The sequence below is a fragment of the Coturnix japonica genome, chromosome Z (assembly GCF_054131305.1).
Source record: "Coturnix japonica strain WE chromosome Z, WE-NBRP24, whole genome shotgun sequence".
NCBI classification, from domain to species: Eukaryota; Metazoa; Chordata; class Aves; order Galliformes; family Phasianidae; genus Coturnix; species Coturnix japonica.
Window position 1 is genome coordinate 39,437,560 of NC_140702.1, and position 17,246 is coordinate 39,454,805.

The 17,246-nt window shown below is 35.3% G+C and overlaps 1 long non-coding RNA gene across 2 annotated transcripts; it reads left to right on the top strand.

The window, feature by feature from the left end:
- The first annotated feature begins 93 nt into the window (after positions 1-93).
- LOC146753932 (uncharacterized) lies at positions 94-8,315 on the top strand. 2 transcript variants are annotated; one of them, XR_014939779.1, is made up of 3 exons: positions 94-230; positions 1,376-1,540; positions 4,303-4,410. It is a non-coding gene; the product is annotated as an uncharacterized LOC146753932 (long non-coding RNA). The 2 variants fall into 2 exon arrangements; XR_014939780.1 differs by lacking the exon at positions 1,376-1,540 and adding an exon at positions 5,798-8,315 and having other exon boundaries at positions 104-230; positions 4,303-4,516.
- Positions 8,316-17,246: the final 8,931 nt, after the last annotated feature.

Here is a 17,246-nt window from a genome sequence, read left to right on the forward strand (position 1 = left end):
CCCCGCCCGCTGTCAGCGCCGCCGCCAATCGCCGCCTGCCCGGCATCGCACCCGCGGGCGGCACCGCGCCACCGCCTCCAGCACCGGCCCGGCCCCGGCCACTCGGGGGGTCCGCGCCGCACCACCCTGCGCCCGGCAACTTCTGCCGCTCTCGGCGGGTGCTGTCTGGCAGCCGGGGCTGGCTGCGGTGGCGCAGAGCTGAGTGTTGTCCGCCGGAGCTGCGGAGAAAGGTAACAGCGCTGGAAGTCCCCTCGTGCCTTAATGTTATTGTATGCTGAGAGGGTGGAGCGGCGGGGCTGCTTTGGGGTGGGAAGCGCTCACCTCGGTGAGGTTGGCCCTTGGGAACTGCTACCCCTTTCCCGACAAGAGCTAGGAAGTTTGGTGGTGATTTATTTTCTCACGAAAGAACGAATCTGGATGTCCAAACCTTCTTGCTTTCCTGCTGTAGGACATGCAGACAACGGTGCAGGAGCTGATCTGTTCCGCGCACATGCGGGGTATCTCCTGAGTTATTTCACCCCTTTTAAATTAACTCATGTTTTGCCCGTGAGAAAATTGACCACAGTCGCTTCCCAGTGCTTTCATATTTATGTTCTGTCTGGTAAATCATGGATTACAACCACAGGTCATATTGGTGTGTTGTTTTAGAAACAAGTGCCCAATGCAAAGGATAGCAGTTTCTAACTCAAACCATAAAATGAGAGAGAAGCAACAGCAACAACAACAACAATCCAAAAGAGATTTAACACAACTATGTCCATATAAAATTATTGATATCAGCTCCATAAATCCAAATAGGATGCACTTCAAAAAGAGGTTCTGTTCAGTTAAATGTGAACCTGACAAAATGGATTTATTCTTTCCTAGGTGAATGTTGAGATGAAATTTTATCAGTTCTGTTATACAGGAAAGCAGAACTTTCAATGCATCACATTTGCACTGAAAAGTAAGTTACATATCAGCGTAGAAAAGAGGCACTATGATACTTTCACTGGGTACAAGATAGGAAAGCTTCAGTCCTGGGAGTGAGCGACTGGTTTGCAGGAAGCCTCTCTCCAAACACCTGTGTGAAAGGAAACTGAGATGTGAAGAAAGCTCAGCCATTGTTAAAAATGTTCAAATCTAACTGATCTTGTTAAATTTTGTTACAACAGGATTTAATGTCTAGAAGGTGGAGTTGTTAAAATATCACAGAGACCCAGCACACAAATTTCTTCAGACACTGTATACTTTTCTTATCCTTGACCACCTGATTTTATTTATTTATGCAGTTTATGTAGTGCAATTCATAGCTGCTTTTTAGCATTAATTTGGGACACTGAATTAGAATCTTATTCACAAACCCTTACGAACTGTTTATATTTGCTAACATCAGCAGACTGTCCAGTACCTGTAAGACATTGTTCACAAGAACAGGAACTTGCAGTGGCGTATTGTCTTTTTAATGGAGACTCTAACAGGCATGAGTGGCTGCAGGTGGGTCTGACTGAAAGGCTCTTCAGTGGATTTTCCCATCAGCCTTCTCCTCAACCTGTCCATGGTGAGCAAAACTTTCAGAGATAATTGCAGTAAAATGACACTTGTACTTCAATTTACAAAGCAAGTTAGAAAGCATGGGATATCAATATATATATAATCTTTCTATTGAGTATAATTTACCTAATATCTAATTTGGAGTTTGGGCGAAGCTTTAATTAGCTCCTGCCTAGTGCCTGAGGGTTTAGGAAAACAGACGGAAGAAAGAGATATTTCACCTGGTTCTCACTTGGTCTGCTGCAATCAAGACACTTTTATTTCTCCTGGATGCCCATGCAGCAGCCGCAACAAAGGCTAAGTGTATTTGAAGAGGAGGCTATGACTCTTCTTTGGTATTCTGAGTCTTGTTTTTATTGTCTATGGCAATATGACTTTTAATTATTGTAGATCTTCATCTTAGTACCAGTCAAAACTTTGATAGGTACAAAGCAAGCTGTCTACATACTAAGCAGCATGTTCAAATACCTTACACTGCTGCAGCAAGTACCAATACGAACTGATTTGCAATTTACAGGGTCCATTTGGCAAATAAGGAAAGCAAGAGAAACCAAAATGCCTCTATTTGATTTGATTTTGATTTTTTTTTTTTTGGTTTACTTTCTATATGTATATTTTTTAAATCTACAAAACCCAGGTCATTACAGCCCAAAATTACCCTTATTTTTTCCTCTACCATATGGAGTGGCAATTTTTATGATTTTGTTTTCAGAAGTCCTGATCATGCTTTCATTCCTCTGTCCTGGTCCAGCAATGTCTGTATCTGTGCTCAGACATATTGATGTCTGAGTTAACATCTACAGCAGCTGGAACAAGTTCTTGCATTTGCAATTTACTCAATACTTAAGATGAGGTATTGTTTGCCAAACATTAGTGGTGGCAATGAAATTATACGTGCGGCAAACATACGTGGATATCAATGAGTTGTGAATACTGCACTGCAAAATGTAGGGCTTCTGATATCATTGTGTACCCAATGCAGGAAAGAGTCAAGACCTGAGGTCATGCAGGGAATTCCTTTAAAATATAATACTTTTCAAAATTTAACACTTTCCTTCAGCAGTTCAAAATAAACTGAATGCTACTCACATCTCACTGTTCTTGTGAGATAGTAGCTGTCCTAGATTTCAAAGAGCTTCTCAAAGGATTTCTCATTTCATGAGAGCTTCAGAGAAAAAGCTTAGGAAAAATAAGATGTAAAGAGTTAAAATGGGATAAATAAGTTGTTTTATTCCAAATGTTCACAATTACTTTGTAGAAGATGTAATTGCTGTCATACTGGAAACTAAATGGAAAAAAAATGCCTTTCAGAACGTTGACTTGCATTAGCACCTTGCCCAAGGCTCTTTGGAACCACCTCTAAGACAAGTTTTATCATTTTAACCATTTGCAATATATTCATCAGAGCTATATCAATCTGTACCTAATATAGATTCTTCCATAAAAATTACTGAATGCAAAATAGTCAAAACAGCATCCATGGCCCCCAGTCCATTCCCTTGAATATCAGTGGCCAATTGCTGTTGGCATGAAAGGAAGCCAGATAATTATGTAGCCATAACTAGTTTCTTAGTTGTGATCAGAGTAAGATAGGTCTCATCTGTCTCCAGCAGACATAATTTCAGTGCCAGACATTCCTAACTGTATGTAAGTCATGAGACAGAGTTTCTAATTTTGCTTTTTATGACTTGAAATTGTTGGATGGAATGGAATTATTGAGACACTCATGAATCTGAACTTCTCTCATAGATTCTTCACTTTTAATTCACTTTCTAAATTCTTTCCCATGTCACTATGCCTGCACTCTGAAAAAAAAGAGTGACAAAGCATGCACAAAGACTACATTGGGTTTATGTCCTAAAAGCCTCATAACCATTACGAAGTTTCAGACTTTCTATAGAATATTATTTAATTCAAGAACTGCATTTTTTTTTTTTCTGAACTAGAAAAATGATTTTAAAAGCAGCACTAGAAGTTCTGATGCATTCAGAAACAACATTCAGTAACAGAAAATATTTAATTAAGCCAGTTTAGTCTTAGAGGCTAAGGTTGTAAGATATTATATGCTTGCTTTCTCTCTCTCTCTCTCTTTTTTAATCAAAATGGAAAAAAAAATATGCACAAAACATACTTCGTTTGTTTCCTCTGTATTGTTAGGCAAAAAGCAATCCCTACCCATACAGAAAGAATGTTGACTCTTAAATACTTCATGGCATTTAACATCTGATGTTTTATGCAATTCCTCAAAAATTTATTTTAATGTGTGTACAGTTGAGGTTCTTTTTCATACCAGTGTATTGTTGTTTAAGTGTTATGGAAACCTCATTTCTCTCCTTATTTTCTCCCCTGGCCCAAATGAAGTTTGACAGGGACTTACCCCAGCTTTAGGTGAAGGGTGAATCACTGGGCCATTGTATAAAATGTCTCAGTTAAATATACCTGTGAGCAAGGGTGAATAGCAGATGGGTAAATGTTCTGTTTTGTTTTTATGATGTTTAGCTAAAATGGCTAGTAAAATCTTTCTAAGAGTGCTGTCACAGGTCAATTGCACTGAGCTTGAAACCTTAAAACAATAGTTTGGCTCATAGCACTCAGACTGGGAAAAGGCTACATTTGATGGCAGCACCTAAGCCCAGATAACGCTGTGTTTGCTCTGGAGATAGTACAGAATATCTGAATGCTGATGGAATGAGGAGGCAGCAGCGAAAAAATACTGCTGAGAGGTGATGACCTCCTGGCATTTACATCCACATTCTCCTTCCTCTGCAGAGCCACTTGTTCCTCAGTTGTTTTGAGGCAATCCAAGAGCAAGAATGGGTTTGAGGAAAGGAGAAGGAGAGACGAGATCTGGAAAGAATACAAAAATGCAAAATAAAACACACTAGCAAAGAAGCAGGAGGCAGAAGACCAACCTACAGATGAGTCCTTCCAACTTTCCTTCTGGGAGCATATGGGGGACCAGGCACTACAGGCTGACAACAAGGTGATTTTTCAGTATGGTTTAATGTCAGACAGTAAATTAAAAAGTAAGGATCTATTGCATATAAAGAGTTTTCACTTTAAACACATGCTGATCTCTCAATTAAGTATACTTTTTGCATCATGGAAGCAATCTTTTTTTTTTTTTTTTTAAATATATTATTTTTAATGCTTTTTTACTGGAAAGGCAGAATACGGATTTTTTTGTTAATCAGTAAATTAATTTATTTTTCTCATTACATCCCAGTTTTGCTATTAATGCTTTTATAATATTTCAAAAACAAAGAAGGTAAAAAATGAATTTTAAAATAGATTATTTTTCCTGTTAGTAGCTAATGTCCACTTAGAAAATCATGCTAGTTCCATCCAAGGCTCAAACGCTCTATATTTCTTAGTAACTTCTCTTTTAAAGCAGGTAGAGATAAGGGAAAGTGCAGCACTTTTTTTGCACTTCCATACTGATTATGCCTGGAACTTGAATCTAGGATGCAAAAAAAGTTATATGAATATGAAACATAAACATTTAGAAAAGGTCTTTTGTAGACTAAAAAATCTACAGAGGGTTAACTCCTGTTTTTATGATGAAACTAAAATTGATTACAGCTTAATCACCTATAAAATTCATATCCTAAAATACACTGATTTTTAGATGGGTGAAAGTATGCTCAAACACTGCCCAAACAGTAAGGCTAGGAATGTTCAAAGTGCCCAGTGTTGAGTGTTGGCCTAGTTTTTGAAGCAGATGAGAATAGATGTAGGCTTTTGAAAATACACATGCTAAAAAGACAGATTTGCTCTTCCCTCCCCCCCCCCCCCTTTTTTTTTTTTAAATGTTAAAGCAGATATTTAAAGAGAATAAAAGAGCCTACAGATTGCTTACCCCTATTTTTGGCATGATCCATTTACAGGCCACCACAAGGCAAACAAGATAGTTACGTCAGATAACAAAAACAGTCTCTGAAAGCAGAAGTGAATATCCATGCTCTCCTTTCATTAAAAAAAGCTCTTCTTATAAAGCTATTAACACCACTTTAATTTGTGCAGTTAATTTTTCTTTCCAGTTCATAGGCTGGTCCCAGGAGAGGAAAAGTGTCCTCAGTTCAACCCCTTGTACAAGGCAGGCAGATTTAGCAAGTCTTGATCTGACAATGTATTAACGCAAATACTTAAGATTAAACTCAGTTATGTGTGGGGGGTTTTTTGAATTAAAATATATGTCAGGATGCTTATTTTGCTACATTTCTTTCTCTCTTTTTTTTTTTTTTTTTTTTTTTTTTCCATTTAGTGAGTCATCAAATAGAGAAAATGACATTGTTTTGAATGTGCCTTTTATTTTATCAGTAAATTTTATCTGTAAGTTATGAATGATGTATAAATAATTTTAAAAAAGATGTAAGCTAACTAATTAAAACTGTCTAATTTCACTGCTATTTTTTTAAAATTCACTATGATTAGGTATAGCTACTGCTGAGTCCAGGATGTATCTCCTAGATATAGAGGTATAAAATTACTGAGCAACTCATATTTGTGGAAAATGTGGAAAGGAAAGCTCTCATAAGATATATTTGAAAATAATTTCTGATGTAAAATCAAATTATTTGGAAGAGTACCATCCCTTGTTAATGTTATCATGTATCAATCCAGCATAAAAGAAGTTAATGGTAAATATTTTTAGTATTAAATAGCTCAGCAAGTACTGTCTGTCTCAGTATCTCCAGCATAACTAGCTTGTGTATGTAAAAGTGAAAGACAGACCAAGGATCTAAAACCCTTTTAAATCTCTGATTTCCAGGATGGCAAGTTTTACCTGACACACTGCAAATATTCTCTGCTGGTGTTTTACCCTTAAATCCTGAGAATAGGAAAATGTTTTAAAAGCCCACTAGGACACACTGTGGCGTAAAGATGCCAGAACTAGCTTTAAATGAATTATTTTGGGTACTGGCAACTGTCAAGCTGTGATAGCAGAGAGCTAACTTTGTGTAAGAAGTTTATTTTGCTGCATGGGCAAGTTTAGCACCCTGTCCTGCACTACTTGCAGCTATTATAAGATGGCTGCAACATAACATTTTGCATAATACCTCTCATGCAAATGTATCTAACACAGTGGAGGCACTTGGCAAAAAGCAGGTAGCTAGGTTAGACTTGCACTGCCCTGTAACATATACATATTATTCTAATGGTTTTTAATTCTAACTATTATCTAGTGATAACACCTTACTCCTTCTGAACTTTCCCAAGTGAAATGTGCCCAGTTTTAAGATGCATAGTCTCTTCATACATTAAATATTCATTGAACATGAAATAGAGGAGAGGTTTCTGAAGAAAGGCTACTCCACTATTAATGTACAAATGTACAAATCAAAAGTCAGTCTCCAAACATATGTAATTATTGCAAAACTCTCACACGAAACAAACTGCTTCCAGACACAGCAAAAATGTGAATCTCTCTGTTTGCTGTGAATGTCAGTCATGAGAACAAGATCCCAGGCACTCAGACCCATTTAGGTTTGCCACTGCGTGTTAGTAAAGTGGATCATGCTTCAAAACACATTAAGTTTCTTGATATGTGGACAAGGAACAACTGTCCAAAGAGGAATTAAGCCCAATGATGAAGGGGTATGGAAACACAATAGTTATTTCAATCAACAGGCAAAATATTTTAACTAATAGACAAAATATAGAATCAGTCAGAAAAGTTTAGATAATGTTCACAAAAGAACAGCAGGGACACAGACTCAGTTTTCAATACAGCAAAACTAAGAGTGGAAAGATAGGCTAAAACCCCATATTTACAAATGAGTGATTATCATCTACAATTAGAGATCTACATGGAAACAGAAATGCACAAAGATCACTGTGTTGTTACCACAACAAAATAAAATGAATATAATGTTCATATACCTTTTACCTTTCCAAAAGTTTGTGATTTGTAAACACTGCCATCTTAGTCATATAAAATTAAATAGAGAATTGCTTAAAAGTGGGATGGAAAATTGTACTTCTCCATATTATGCATAATTTTTAGGCTTTTGTGGTAAAATGACTGTCTTACAAGAACAAGAAGGTAAAGAGTAAACAGAAAGGTAAATACCAATAGATACAGGCACACACAGGAGAACAGAAAAAGAAAAAATAGAAAACACAGATTAAAGAACCACATGCTTTTACTGAAGAAACAGTACTTGTTGTTTTCTACAATGTATTTTGCAATAAGTGTGTCCAGCACCCTACAACTACCATGATTATTCCAAACAGAGGAAATACTGAGGAGATGCTCATTAAGAAGTTGATAAACAGTTGAGATTTAGATTTATTTGTATGTAAAATGTAAGATGCTTAAAACCGTTGGAGAATAAACATTGGCTTTGACTATTTCATGATACAGTGTAATAGTTTCTGTATTCCTTTAAGACTGCTGGAATGTGCAGGTGTTATCATTGTGCAAGTCTGTATGTGTCAACATAATTTTGAAAAGCTCCATCTTTAGGAGAAAAAAAATACTATTTTTAAAACTTTGGTTTGATTTTAGAAAGATCAAGTAATGCTTATATGTTGTCCTGGTTTCAGATGGGACAGAGTTGATTTTCTTCATGGTCTTTGGTGTGACTGTAGAAATTTTTGATTACTATATTCAGTTTTTCTTTTTGACTGAAAGGATAACACAAAAATAAAATAATATCACACACTACCAAATCATTTCAAAATAACACAAGAAAAAATGATTATAGGTAGTCAAAAGTATAATGGTAAACATTCCTTGGAGGCCATCAAAGCTGCAAAAGGTTTACATCTTTATTCTCAAAAAAAAAAATAAAAAATTAAAAAAGACTATAAGTGCTAATACTTCTAGTAAATGTTGTTTCTTTTATCCAACGAACCATGTCTTTGAAACTGGAATAAAGCTCAAATAAAATAAACTGGTTTTCTTTGTAAAATATACAATAATCGACTCTAAACCAACCAACTAGCCATTCTGCATATATTTCCCCCTCTGGCAACCAGACTGCATGTGACACATTTGGAGGAGCTCCTTCTGAACCAAATCTTTCACTCCTCAGTATATCTTCCCAGAGGAAGCCAAAGACCAGGATTCACTTTCAGTCTGTAACAGTTCATTTTTAAAATAAATAAACTTGTTAAATGTGGTTTTACTAATTGACTTTGCACTCTTGTTGCACTAAACCCACACTCATTCTTCGATATATTTTTTTACAACTATAGACCATGAGTTACTTGCCTGCAAAACTACACCTCTGTCAGTTGACAAGTTATAAAATTCCACAAGGATCAATTTTGTTTTCCCTTAATTCTACACATAATTTCTATAAACCACTAGAGAAGTATAGAAATGTCACACAGCAGGCATGCAAAGCTCAGCTCTACCTGTCCTTCACTGTATTTTGGCCACCAACTTTGCTAGGAAGAGTTGAGATGGTCAAAACCAATCATATCTGAGAAACATCAAGTAAAAATGCTTTCAATCATGTCTTTTCATGCATGACAATCCATCCAGTTTTTCCAGAAAAAAATTACTTCGTGTGAGTATAGTACAGCCTTGAATTACAGTTGGATGTAAAACCACTGATGATCATTAGGTTCCTGCTAGCTCAGAAAGCTGTCACACATCTTTAGCAAAAGAACTATCATAGGAAATCTTCCACTAATTTCCTATAGAATTTTTATTCAGGTCCAAGGACTCTTACGGTTGGGCTCCTGGGTGTCTTGGAGACTGCTTAAAGCTCTGGAATGACATCTAGGTTCTTTGGGCACAATGGAACATTCTACAGTAAGGGTAAGAAGTAGGAGATAAAGATTTCTTAGAGGCTTCTTTGGTACTTGAAATTCATTTCTATAGCAAAGAAGACCACAAAAAAATGTTTGCTTCCAAAGAAAAGAGTAATTAATTATATATTTCATTTTTTTTCTATTTTCATATCTGTATGACTTTTTAAAAGAAGTTCTGTACTCTGGAAAGTTGAAACGTGCAGTTTTGGTTACATAACTTCTCCTCACTCTGTATCATACAAAAAATATTATTTCCTAAATGTGTAGTAAGAGTTTTGATACCATGCATTTTAGAAGTGCAGTTTTCTGCAAATCTGTTGTAAAAATATCATTTTTTTTAAGTAGTATGCTGTGTTTGCAGTGTCAGATTGTGATGTAATGGAGGATATCTGTGAAAAATAGGGGTTATTTGATGAGATGGAGTGATAGAAAATCTATTGGTACTATATGGTCAAGCTACTAATTACAGGCACTAAGAAAACAGTCGATTAAGTGAAGTATGTTATAAGATTGTACTGGTGCTTAGAAGAGAATAATATGAATCACCAGTATGAGAGAAAACTATCATATTTTCTACCTTATTGATGTCTGAGGGTATATTCAAATATCATTCCGGATTTTCATCTGATACAGATGTAAATACAGATGTAACGTTCAATTAAGACATTTACCTGAGGTAATTTTTATTTATTTATTTATTTATTTATTTAAAATGAAACTGAGAAATAATCATTACAATATAGTGGTTAAGGAAGGAAATCCTGGTCATTGGAAGAAAATACAAGGTCCAGCAGCAAAATCTAGAAGTAGAACCTTGGCGTAATTTTGTACTTTGAACTTTTCAAATTCTTGCTTGAATAAATTTTCTGCAATGCACCACCCATACATCATATTATCTTGGAAGAGCAATCAAAGAAAAAAAATAGAGAACAGAAAAAGTGACAGGTTGATGCACTTGATAAGCTTCTTCTACATATCAAAACTGAATTTAACAAGGTCGTATACTGGCTATACTCAGCGGCATGTCCTACATTAGAAAAAAAGAATACTGAAAACAACAGCTGTGTATCATATCAAGTCATTTTGAATATGATTTTTTAGTTTAAAAGTAATAATAACAATAAAGTAAAAAAATAGAAAAACTCCTTTGTTTCTGATGTTGCAAGAGTACCAACTTAAACATTGTAAGAAACTATCAATCAAAATAACAAAATTTTAGAAGATCTGGATCAGCTCAGTTTGACCAGTTAACATCTAACAAAAATGCAGTGCTTGAAATTATCAAAATTTTCCATTTATAATATTAAGAAGTAAAGAATAGGCTCAAATTTCACTAAGTATGATGCAAAAATCTGTAGAAAAATGTACTGATAAAGTAAAAAGCAAGAAATAATCGTCATACTTACAGAAATTCTACAGGTTTTCCACAGGAATTTGTTTGAGTTAAAACATAATTCTTAAGCAAAATGTCTGAGATTAGTTCAAGATTTGTCACTAATGAATTACTTACTATGTCCTCCTCTAAAGCTGTCCTAACAACTTTTATTCATATTGCTAAAAATTTGAGCTGCCATCTCCAAACTAATGTCATATCTGTCTACAGGGGCTCTATCTTTAAAGCTTACCCCTTTCAGTGTTGTGTTGCTTTCTTACAGTAACTTGTTGGCTATCCTGCTCTAAAGAACAAGGTACAGTTGGCACAACATGAACATCAGCCCTGATAGTTCTCACTCAGAGGGACAGAGGTTTGTGGAGGGAGCTTTGTCCATGAGTCCTTGGAGCAAAGAAGGTGCAACAGCTCCAGTACTGGTTCAGTTGGCACATGATAGCTGCAGCAGCTTTTTCAATTCATAGACTAGTCTTAGCAACTGCAGCCTCAGCCAAGCATACTGAGCCAAGTTCTGTTCTTAGTTACACTGATGTAATTCTGAATAGATGCTGGCCTGTTTTATTCATTCATAGCTCATACTAGTGTTAATGGATTTAGAAATGAAAATAATGCTTATTCAAGCAACCTCCCACTCACATAATATTCCTGTTCCCACTGAAATTAATGAAAGGTTAGACTAAGTGAAGACTTCAGAATTTTGTAAATATTCAGTTAGTGTATAATTTGCTGCCAAATTCAAACTCAGTTAAAAGCAACTCTACTGAATTTATTGGAGCTGCATCTCATTTAAAACTGCCTCATAGTTTCATTTAAAGCAAAAGAATCTACATGCTTACAAGAGGAACTTGAGATAATAAATGTTTCAGCAAGGCTGCGTAGAAAGTGTTGGTCTTTATTTCATTCACCCCAGCATAAATTTGCGAGAATCAGCTTTTTCTCTCACATATATTTGATGCAAGACTGTTAAAAATTGAGAATCCCACTGGGCTTTTTTTCCTGTTTTTGCTTTCTGTATGTGAAAATAAAAAATAAAAATAAAAACTCATACTGTTTCTCTCAATAAATAAATATCCCACCTAACTGTGTTCTGAGCTTTATAAATGTGCTTAGAAAGGGCCAGTTCTGTACCTAAGCAGTAATTCCAGAAAAAAAAATATAATCCATCTTTATTAACAAGTGATGAGTTTTGACTTAATGGCCTAAGGTAAAGCCAAGGGCAGATAACACTCTAGCAAACTGTCTGTTAACTTCATTAATGACCAACTTCCTCAGCATTATTACTATTATAAACTAAATTCAGTGGTTTAGAACAGAAGTTATACAATTCTGACTACCCTCCCTCCCCCTGCTTTAAATTCACTATGACATGATTTGAGGCACATTTAGGAGAACAGCTATTTTTAATTTAGCTTTTCTGTCCTTTTCGTTATCCTGACTACCTTGGACACATATATTTTTAGCAGAAACCCAAACCCTATATATTAGAAATGTATAATTCAGATAAAAATCTAAACATTTAAATTTGGCAGGGAGGGCATTAAGAAAGAGTGAGTATACTTCCGCTTTATGGATGGATAAAACTGATGCCAATTAAAATTCATCTGAAACCTAACCGGGTGTATTCTGCCTGCATCTGTTAGGAACTTTTCTCTCTGCGCATTTCTTTTAACACTGTTACAAAAGAAAAATGCAGTCAAATGGAAACTAGTATAAACTTCATGCAAATGACTCACACTGCTTCTGTATTGCACAAATCCAACCTGCCGTATTTTACCTAAGCAATGCAAAGGGTCATAATACCAGCACAATGCTTAAAAAACAGCAGTGGGATTTGAATAAAGAGCTCTGCATTCTGCTGGCAGCCGAGGAGTTCAAACAGAAAACATGCCAGCAGTATAGACCAATGCATTATCACCCCCTCCCTCTTGCTGCATAACTGTGCTTCATAATGTGCCATAACATTGGCAAGCAAAGCTCAGGGCTTTTTAAGAACACAAGGAAGCTCATGAATAATGGTTGAATCAGGAAAGTGATAATTAAATGAGACAACTGAATGCCAGTGGAGTTCCCAGTGGAAAATACTCTTCAGTGAAGATCATCTCCACCCTTTATTTCACTGTTTTTTAGCATGCCATTGCTATAGATATTTTTCAAACCAACAGTTTAAAGAAAACATTCAAGTTCCTGAAAACCATTTGTGATATTTTCATATATAACACCTTTATTAAAACGTAAAGTATTTGCTTTTCTCCAGAGAAAGATTAAAAATAATAAAAGTAAGAACTTCCATTGGGATATGAGTTCTCAATGAAATAAGATATTTTCCTGTTTTACTGAACAAACGGATGCCATCAAATTCATATTAAAAAAACTGCAGAAACCATCAATATCTAAACTGCAAGCATCCTTGCTTAAAAGTCTCTTCTTTTACAAGAATGATGGCTGTTTTCTTTCTACCTCCACTTCCACCTATTCAGTAGATGCAGAGCAATTGTGAATAATGGGGGAGGGCTACTCTTCAGCAGCCCATCCCAGAGAAGAGAGTTCAAAGCTTTCTGCACCAAACCCACCTCTACTGATCTCTCGTTCATCACAGCACCCCACTCATTCTGAACTTGTGATGCAAGGAGATGTTGCTTTTGCATGTTATTTGAATTGCAGTGGGACTCTGAGCTAGAAGCTGCAAGTTGAGGACCCAGCTCCTTGTTGTTATTTGTACTTGCTAAATAAGTGCACATTCTTCTTCTACATTGCAGGAATTAAACTCTCAAGAAGGAAATGAGAAATGAGCCTCATTATGGGATGAAAAGTGGTTTTCTGTTAAAACACTAAAGATTCGAGTAACTCCAGTATGTGAACATGACAGTGAAATGTGATTGTGACTGTTAGCAACACTTCTGTGATTTACACTGTGTGTAACAATCATTCACTTATTTTCATTTGAAATAAGATCTTGGGTGTTGTTTTGTTTTTTTGTTTTTTTGTTTGTTTTATTTTTGCTTTTTTTGCTTTGTTTTGTGTTTTTTTTTTTCTTTTTAAATCACCTGCCTCTTCATTCTTAAAAGAGCCAAAACTGACTCACAGTGAATCTCAATGTTCCTTTTCAAACAAACTCAGAACACTTTTTTTAATCAGCAGTGCTTAATATATCTAACCTGACAGCTTTGCATTCAATGTTGAGAGGATATTTTTAGCATCTGAAATATGTAAAAGATCTGGAGAAAATTGATTCAGGGTAGTTTATGTAAAGCAACACACAAACTACTAGCATTTAAAGTATATTTATGTGATTTTCAGAAAAATGTCTGACTTACATGAGAAGGAAGATGTAGAAATCCTTTTACAAAAAGCCATAAAAGGTCAAATGCTTCATCACACCTACATCACAAGATTGCAGAAATAGATTTCTCTCATACTTAGAGGGTGGTTGTGAAAGTATCCACATGATTTATTCACAGACCACTGTAGTAGTTGCAGAGTCTTAATCTACAGCAGAATGTTCTGTGTGGGGTATGCAGAAAGGCAAACAACTGCTCTTAAATCACATAAGAATAATGGAGGGAATTTCATATTATTTTTCAATAAAGTATTTTCATACTTAGTCTCCTCTCTTTATTCTGTAGATTGCCTAGATAAGTTATGCAACTGAGATTTAATGTCTAGTGAGTACACACAGATATTTTGGGGCTTTATTATTGGGGAAATTGAGCCATTTCCAGATTTGTTTCATGCTGTTAAATTACAGTCTGTGGGTGTTTTTTTGTTTTTGTTTTTTATTTGTTTTGTTTGTTTGTTTGTTTTTGTTTGTTTTTTATTTCAAAATAGACAAGTTTACTGTATGTTGTTATAGTTATTCTTACAAGGGTAAGGACTTCAGGATAAAAATGAATCTAAAATGTTTTTGTTTTCGGTTTTTTTTTTTTTCTATTTCTTTTTTTTTTTTTCCCCCTCCACATATTGTATCTGTTAAGTGAAAGAAGTAAAAATAAAAGAGATTAGTACTACCATACTCTAATGACACAAGCACATTTTATTCCATGTTTTAGTAGATAGTGCTTATGCCACTGGCATTAGAGAAAAAGATAGTGGAAATAAGGCTCTGCAGAGTGATATTGCCAATTTCACATTAGAGATCATTCACTTTATTTTTACACAACATCAAAAGTAATAAATGACTATAAAGAGATCCTTATAAATCTCCATATTCTAACTTGTAGATAAAAAGAATATAAAATTTCATAAAATGTTACATGGATGAGAAACTTAAAAGTTTTAGACTTGCTCATAAAGATGCAGGTGTTGATAGCCGAATACAGTCCTTCTTAAAAAAAATAACAAGGTGCCTTTGATGGTACAGGTTGCCGGAATCAATTTCAGTGCTAGTGTTTGCCTTTGTAATCTTTAGGGAGAATTTGTTTGGCGAATAAGACTATCATTATCCTCTTGAAAAGGTTAGATTATTGCCCACATTTGGACACGGACTTAGGTAAAGAATGTTTGCTTTTGTCCAGAATATCAATGAGGAGGAGAAAAAAGATGGGAAAAAAGGACAAACATCAAAAGTATACAGACAGAAACATTCATCTTAATTGGCATTACTATTGCATGTTTTGTTTAACATTCTATTTTAAAAATAGCAGTGCATATTATTGTACTTACAATAAAAATAAAACTGCAGTATTACAAGTTCATATTTACACTTTTCTTGGACAGAAATTTGCTCAAGTACATCATTCTCTAAAAACAACATTTAATGAAAAAATACAGCCTTACATAATGTTTAAAAGCTCTTTGTCCGTTGTGAGATGCATATTTAAAGACGTGACGTAGGATGTGATGTTCATTTAAGTGACATTTTAAAACATCTGCTGTATAATTCTTGTTGCTGAGAGAATGGAGAACTCTTCAAGGTAAGATGGTTGATGGAATTAAGAGTGATCTGAAAACCGCTCCTGCTTTTGAGCTTTAAAATGATTACTTTTTTCCCTGCCACTACCTTTCATGATATTTTTAACCTCCTTTACCTTTTCCAGCTCTGAAGCATATAATAGTATTTTACAAGTTCACTAGATTAAAAAAAAAAAAAAAAAAAAAAAGTAAAACATGAAGGCAACATATCTGCAGTCCTGGCTCACAGCAAGGCTGTGGGCAAGAGGCACTGTAATCCTGAGAAAGTCTGTGTCACTAATAAAAGGGGTATTGTTGTCCCTTGTTTTTACTTGCATGTTACGTTGATGTATCTGCACAGTGAGACAAAATAGGAAAACTGGCTATCAACTAGCCTTGCAAAAACAGCAGCACTGGAGAAGTGGAGACAAGAGGAGCCCTTCTTGGGAACAGAGCTGGCTCTGGAGTGAGGTGCCTCTAAAACCATAGAGTGCATCTCATGACCTTTGGCATGAACTAATCTCGCAGTCGAAGAAGGCTGGAGAAATAAGACCCTGTGGAGAATGGCAAAATGTCCTTCTTTTCCCCGGTTATTTTCATAGGTAGGCAGTATACCCAGAAATACTATCAGATAAAGTGAAAAACACAAGGTTTTCAAACATTATCTATTTTTGTCTTTGTTTTCTTTTCCTGTTTTCTTTTCCTTTCCCCAGTTTATTTTTTTACTCAAGAGAAAAATTGTTTAAAAAATTGTGAAAGTGAATAGGGTAAAAAAAAAATAAATATGATCTCATCTCTGAGTAGCCACTTAATTAATTGTGATTTGCTTGTTATTTCCATTCATCAGTTACCCAATAATAAGTTTAATAAAAGAGCAAACTTTTACTTCTTTAAAGCACAAAGAAATCTCAGAGATAGGAAAAGCTGATTTAGTCAGAATTTTACAGAATTTTCAACCTTTCTAATAGTATATATTTCTTTTTCTTTCATCAAGCCCTTTGTTCCAAAACCACTGCAAATAAATTCCTGTGGTCCTTCAGGAGCAATGTTGAAGAGAAAGTACAGTTATGACGAAATAAGAGCATTATTTTTGCATGTAAATGGGAAGATAACAGTGGAAATTGTTGGCAGCACTACAAAGGTTTGTTATTAAAGCATGTTGCTAAAACCATAAAGCTTTTAACACAAGCATTACTTTGCACTTTTCTGCCCTTCCTGTTTAAATATCTCCAGCTCTATTCTGAAGTTCAGACAAAGGATAACTCAGGATCATAATATCCTTACAGGTAAAACTCGAGTATCGAATCTGAGATCTGTGTTCTCTTTCAGGACAGCAATGACTGACAGAAAATCATCTAAGACAACAGTGTTTTAATCATGACTTACGAACAGCTCACTAAATTTACTTCTTTCTAAGGTTCTACCAAGAATCACCAAATCATAATGGTCCCAAACCAGAGCCTGATATACTCCTGATCTTAGCAGGAAAGGATTTAGCCTACTCACTGCAAATTCTAAACCTTCGCTTTGGAATTTGGTTCTGGAGGGATCTGGAAAAGGCCCTTCCTTGAATAGACTAAACAAATGTTGTCTTGTTTGTGTTCCTTAATAAGCATTCTCACTCTTCATTAGGAATATGCATTACACAAGAGACAATAAAAATCATGTA